A 7,017-nucleotide genomic window follows, 5' to 3' on the forward strand; every position below is an offset into this window, starting at 1 on the left:
TTAATCGGTTGATCGATTGAATGGATACCACGACAAAAGGGTTTCCCAATCGATCAGTGGATCGATTGGGGAAGTATTGTTGTCGCACAGAAGCACTCCCAATCGATCAGCCGATCGATTGAGAGCCTCCAATCGATCGGCTGATCGATTGAGAGGCTGGGAAATCGCGCGACAACTTTAGAAAAATGTGCAATTGCTGTGAATCGATTGGGCAATCGATTCAAGCAAATTCTCGAGAGCACAGAGGCGCTCTGGATCGGCCGATCGATCCAAAGGCTCCCCAATCGTTTGGGAGTAATCCAATCGATTGGGATTCGACCGTTGGCATAGATAAAGATGTTGGCGAGCATTTTTCACGGCAGATCTTCAATTCTCTTCTACACAGTGACACAGGAAATTTCTCCACAACTTTCTTCTCCACTCTCATGCCAGTTCTTGAAGGATCTTGGAGGCATGTCCAAGTCAAGAGGCGAGTTACAACAAGAAGAAGAAGCTAGGGTTAGGGTTTCTTGTGTAAATCTTATAAGATTTTCCCTTGTATTTACTTCTCTTTATTTCTTATTGTATTGAGAGTGTTGTAGGGCTTCTCCACTTTCGGTAGTTGCCGAGAAGGAGTGTTTTATAGTGGAGGGTGCGTGAGTGTGTGGATCCTTGGACTAGTCACCTCTTCTTGAGGTGGATACCAAGTAAATCCCTAGAGTTAGATTTGTGTGTTTGTTTCTTTGTATTTTCCGCTGCATTTCATCGCAAGAAGCATGCCACGCCGAGCACGAGATCGCGCCGAGCTATTCACCCCCCCTCTAGCTACTTTTCGACCCTAACAATTCAAGACGATCTTATATACTGTTAAGAATACCTCCTGTTGAATATGTCTCGGTCGGACGTTCAAGCCTGCCGTATATGTCATTAAGAATACCTCCTGCTGAATATGTCTCGGCTAGTTGTTCAAGCAATCCGTGTATACTATTAAGAATACCTCCTGCTGAATATATCTCGGCCAGTCGTTCAAGCCGGGTGAATATATTGTTCAGAATACCTCCTATTAAATATGTCTTGGTCGGTCGTATATACTGTTAAGAATAACTCCTGCTGAATATGTCTCTGTTGGGATTTTCGGGCTGCAAAAACCGCTTTTTACGTTACGGAAACCCCGAATCTCCCATGCCACCGGATCCGTGCGAAGTTTATAAACAAAATTTTATGTACGAGTTTACTAAGCCTAGATCTACACTAGATCTATAAAGGAGAAGAGTTTATACCTTTGAAGCGAAGCCCTTCGCGTAATCCCGCTCGTCCTAGGTTCGTTGGATCTTGAAAGTATCAAGGTAGATACTTCTCTATGCGTATCCACACGAACAAGAGATGGAGAGACCAAACAAAAAGGTGTGCTAGCACCTTTCTAGGGTTCGGCCAAGGGAGGAGAGGGAGATAAGAGAAGAGCTTGAGGAAGAAGATGACTTGAATGAAAAATCAATTCAAGGTTGTAACTCCACATAAGTGGCCGACCACCTTTGAAAAGGTATATATACTCCATGGAATTTCAAGAGTCAAAAACTCTTGATCTCCCTCATGAGGTGGCACACACATGTGCTAACCTTGATGATGTGGCACATCACCATTAGCCACTTAATGCCAACTCACCAATGAGGTGGCAAATGGTCAAGTCAAACTTGACCCTTCATCTTCCTCTCAAGTCAAGTCAAACTTGACCACTTCTCTCCCTTGGTTGATCTAATCTAACCATTGGTTCAAGTCAATTTTAATTTAATAGATTTATATTCATTGAATTAAATTAATTAAATGAGTCTAAGTCCAAATTAGACTCACTTAACATATGAACCAAATTGAGTCCAACTCAATTAGCCTAATTTGGATTACTCTTAATCCAATTTGGTTCATAACATGAACCTAATTCTTTAGGTTCATCAAATAAACCTAATCTCCATCTAATTGCCCTTTGTGTGTTACCCTATTGGTTCTTATAACGTTGGCAATGCTCCTAAACTCATTTAGAAGCATTAGTAATGAGCGGTATCTAGCAACACATCATTACTACCCAAGTTATAAGAATGTTGAGATCCAACATCACCTTGTGACTACTAATTGTAACTCCTCACAATATATGACAAGTGTCCTTCTATCCTAGACATCTAGATTGATCAATATGAGGCATAGACCGTGTCATCCTCTAATCAATCTAAATCTTGAACTCCAAGTAGACTCACTCGATCAAATGAGCTCAATATCTTATATTGACTCATTTGGGCATGACCATGCACTTAGTAGTCTCACTCTATCAAGAATATCGATGTCACTCCCGTCATATAGGAGGGATAGATCCCATCTACATCACTCACATCCCTCTGCATAATTCGTTACATACCCAGTAATCGCCTTTCTAGTCCACCCAATTACGGGTCACGTTTGACGAAGCTAAAGTACGTAACTCCTTATGTAGGGAACCATGTTGACTTTAGGTCCAAGGACTAGTAGTCATACTAATAGCCACATGAGAAAGTATATGACACTCATATAATGATCCATGATACTTTCTCATGGCGGGTCATTTAGTATACATTTTCCAATGCATACCCATGTGTCAACTTGATATCTCTATATCCATGACTTGTGAGATCAAGTCATCGAGTTGACCTACATGCTAGTCTCATCGCATTAACATTGTCCCTGAATGTTAATACTCGACTATGAATGATTAAGAATAGTGTTCCCTATATCATCTCACTATCGGTTCAACCAATCGATTGATATAGGTAAGAACCTTCTACTCAAGGACGCTATTATACTTAGTTATTTGGCACCAATACAAGTAAGTATAATAACCAAAAACAAATACCTTTATTTATATACAAGAATATGATACAATGAGTCCATACAACAATCATCAAATGATTGGCTCTAGGGCTCTAACTAATAGTCTAGGCCAGTCATTCAAGCCGGTCATATATACTGTTAAGAATGCTTCTTGTTGAATATGTCTCGGTTGGTCGTTCAAGCTAGTCGTATATTAGGAATGTATTATAAGGTTAAATAACTTTATGTTCAAGCGGTCCTTACCCGGACAAGTATATATGAGCGTGAGGGCGCTCGCTCGACCTGTGATCGGATGGTAATATGAAGAGAATCATATATAAAGCCCAATGCCTTTATGCTCGGGCGGACTTTGCCCGGCCAAGCATATATGAACGTATGGGCGCTCGCTCGGCCTGCGATCGGCCGGTAATATGAAGAGAATAATATATAAAGCTAAGTGCCTTTATGCTCAGGCGGGCTTTGCCCAACCAAGCATATATAAGCACATGGGCGCTCACTCAGCCTGCGATCAGTCGGTAATATGCTGAGAATAATATATAAGGCTAAGTGTCTTTCAAGTCTAGTCGAAGGAGGTGTAGTCGACTGACTAGACCTAAGTCTATTTCTGCCCCTTTTAACATTTACTACAGTGATCCCGTGACACCCTCTACAATGATCCCATGACAGCCTCTATAGTGATCCCGTGACACCTCTAGCACATATCTTGAAAGCAATTTAAATAGAGGTGTGATCCTAACTTCTGCAAAATCAACCTTTACTCTTTCTTGCTTCACTCTCCCCTAAAGATTTTACTAAGGGTCATGGCTTCGGATCTCCCCATCTGGGATCAACTATTATCTAAGAAGGAAAAGTCTTTGGCTGAGGCTATGCAAGCCTTAGATCTACATCATTCACATCAACGAGAGCTAGAGGTGTAACGCCCAGCCCCTTCCTGCTTAAGCTGACGGGGTTACTTATCTTTTCTTGCTTAAAACAACGGAAGTCTTATCTATAGTATATATATTTTTTTCTTTTCCTTTACTTTTTAAAACATCATCATTAACTACCTATTATATGGGTCACATAACATGCTTAGCATAAATTTAAACCCTAATACTAAAGAGCATGATGAAGTGTCATAGAGTCATAAAAGAACAACATGAACATAACTCTTATTAACTAGAAGCAGGTCTTTCTCTTTAGCCAAGTCACTACTACACACGTCCTCCTTGCCCCCTCCTGCTGCTCCCTTAGTACATCCATTCTTTACCCTTATCTGTGGTACAAGGAAAGTAAGCTGTGAGCACTCAAGGCTCAGTAAGATCCTTTCCTACTCACAAAAACCGTATAGCATAAATAAAACTTCAAGGCATAAAGCATAAAGACAACTCATCATATCATGTATAGAAGCATCATATCATAACATAATCATATGGTATCATGGCATATCCTAATAAAGTCATAAAGTGCATTCTAGCATAACATAATCATGATCATAACATATCATAACATAATCATAAGGTTCATCCTAACATAACATAACATAATCATAGGCATCATGGTATATCATAACATAATCATAATGTGTTATGCAAGATGACTTTCAAAAACATGATTCATGCAATAATATATGCAGCATGTCCTTTGAAAATCTTTTTACTTACATACTTAAACATAATCATAACATGGTTAGGGCCCCGGCTTGTACCACATACATAAATGCGCGCGTCCAATGTAGGTCCAAGGTAGCAAGTCTTGAACCCTACAAGGCATACATACTAGGCCCGTTTCTTAGTCCATCGACCTAGGGGCACTTAGGAGTCCATCCCTAACGAGGCCCGTTTCTTAGTCCATCGACCCCAGGGCGCTTATGGAGCCCACCCTTGGTACAAGCCATATAAAGTAAAGTAGCATGGCATACATATCATATCATGGTTCTTATCATTTCTTGCACATCGTATTTCTTATCAGATCATACCATATAGAATTTTGGGCACACAGCTCATCATAATGGTATGTAAAATTTGGGCACACAGCACATCATAAATACATGCATAGTTTGGGCACACAGTTCATCATAAATAGCATGCAAACTTGGGCACACAGCTCATCACATATATCATGCGTAAATTGGGCACACAACTCATCATAAATAACACACAGCATAGCATAAGGGTTTCCATCATGTATAGATCATAAGTGTGCATAATTAAACATAGTAGCATAGCAATCTCATAAACATGACATATAAGATACATGGGAAACATAATTAGATTTCTAACCCTAATGTCTTATAGTGGCTGAAACATATAGATTGGGTTTTAGGTAAAAACTCCATACCAACATGTGAACCCTAAATAAGTATCATTTCCTATACCATAAGAAAAACACCATGAGCAAGTTTAGGTAGAGTTCTAGGTTTCTTAAGCTTACAACTTATCATGGCCGAAACTTATCAAGCATACATTGGGTTAAAAATTATCATTCAAGCTTGTGAACCCTAAACAACTTCATAGCAATTATTTCAAGGAACAACATGAGCATAGTTGAGTTAGGTTCTAAGTTTCCTAGGCCCTTAAACATGATATGGCCGAAACTTGTAGGGCTTAAAGCTAGGGCTCAAGTGTCATAAAAGCATGAGAACCTTAAACAACTTTCATAACAAATATTTCAAGGAACAACATGAGCATAGTTGAGTTAGGTTCTAAGTTTCCTAGGCCCTTAAACATGATATGGCCGAAACTTGTAGGACTTAAAGCTAGGGTTCAAGTGTCCTAAAAGCATGAGAACCTTAAACAACTTTCATAGCAAATATTTCAAAGAAAAACATGAGCATAGTTGAGTTAAGTTCTAAGTTTCCTAGGCCCTTAAACATGATATGGCCGAAACTTGTAGGGCTTAAAGCTAGGGTTCAAGTGTCCTAAAAGCATGAGAACCTTAAACAACTTTCATAGCAAATATTTCAAGGAACAACATGAGCATAGTTGAGTTAGGTTCTAAGTTTCCTAGGCCCTTAAACATGATATGGCCAAAACTTGTAGGGCTTAAAGCTAGGGTTCAAGTGTCCTAAAAGCATGAGAACCTTAAACAACTTTCATAGCAAATATTTCAAGGAACAACATGAGCATAGTTGAGTTAGGTTCTAAGTTTCCTAGGCCCTTAAACATGATATGGTCGAAACTTGTAGGACTTAAAGCTAGGGTTCAAGTGTCCTAAAAGCATGAGAACCTTAAACAACTTCCATAGCAAATATTTCAAGGAACAACATGAGCATAGTTGAGTTAGGTTCTAAGTTTCCTAGGTCTTAAAACCTTGTGTGGCCGAAAGTTGTAGAGCATGTAACCAAATTTCCATGCAACAAACAAACATAAGAACATTAAGTTAGTTTCATATCATTTCATCAAGAAGGTCATGAGCATCTTAGACTTGTTTTAAACTCTCCTAGGCCTCAAATCTAAACTTGGCCGAACCTTCATAGACATGAAATAAAGTTCAACTCAACATACAATCATGGGCATATCATAATAGCTTCATATCTTATCTTAGGGAAATCATGGCATGCTTAGTTTTAAGTTAAAGCTCTCCTAGGCCCTTAGTTCTACCATGGCCGAATATTCATGAGCCTGAAAATAAAGTTCCAATCAACATAACAAGTAGGAGAAATTGTTAACAATACCATTATCATAGGGCACCTATCATAAGAACAAAGGAGCATGTTTTAGTTTGAGGCTTAAGCTTACCTAATCCTTTTGTTCATGCTTGGCCGAAAGTCTAGGATCATGAATCTAAGTTCTAACTAAACATTCTAGCATAGAAACATGAAATAAATCCCTACCATAAAATACATGTTACAAGAAACATATCGAGCATGTCGAAATTTAGATATTTACATTCCCTAGGTCCTTCCTTTGGTCTTATCTTGGCTGAAATTCTTCATGAGGTTTTCTTAGATTTTTATGTAACCGATTCTTCATAGAACACACAAAAGCTATTGTACCAAAGGTGAGGGAAACTTACATCCTTTCGCTTGTGGTTTTCCTTAGAGAGAAAAGTATTCTAAGTGCCAAGGAAGGAGAAAGCTTCTTCTTCTTGTACCTCCTTTTGTTTTTTTGCTTGGAAGGGCTAGAACTTGAAGGCTTCTTCACGGAAATTAGTTTTCTTGGAGAAGAACTTAACTTAGCTATTGGGATGAGGAGAGGGAAAAGT

The sequence above is a fragment of the Zingiber officinale genome, chromosome 1A (genome assembly GCF_018446385.1).
Source record: "Zingiber officinale cultivar Zhangliang chromosome 1A, Zo_v1.1, whole genome shotgun sequence".
In the NCBI taxonomy this organism is placed as follows: domain Eukaryota; kingdom Viridiplantae; phylum Streptophyta; class Magnoliopsida; order Zingiberales; family Zingiberaceae; genus Zingiber; species Zingiber officinale.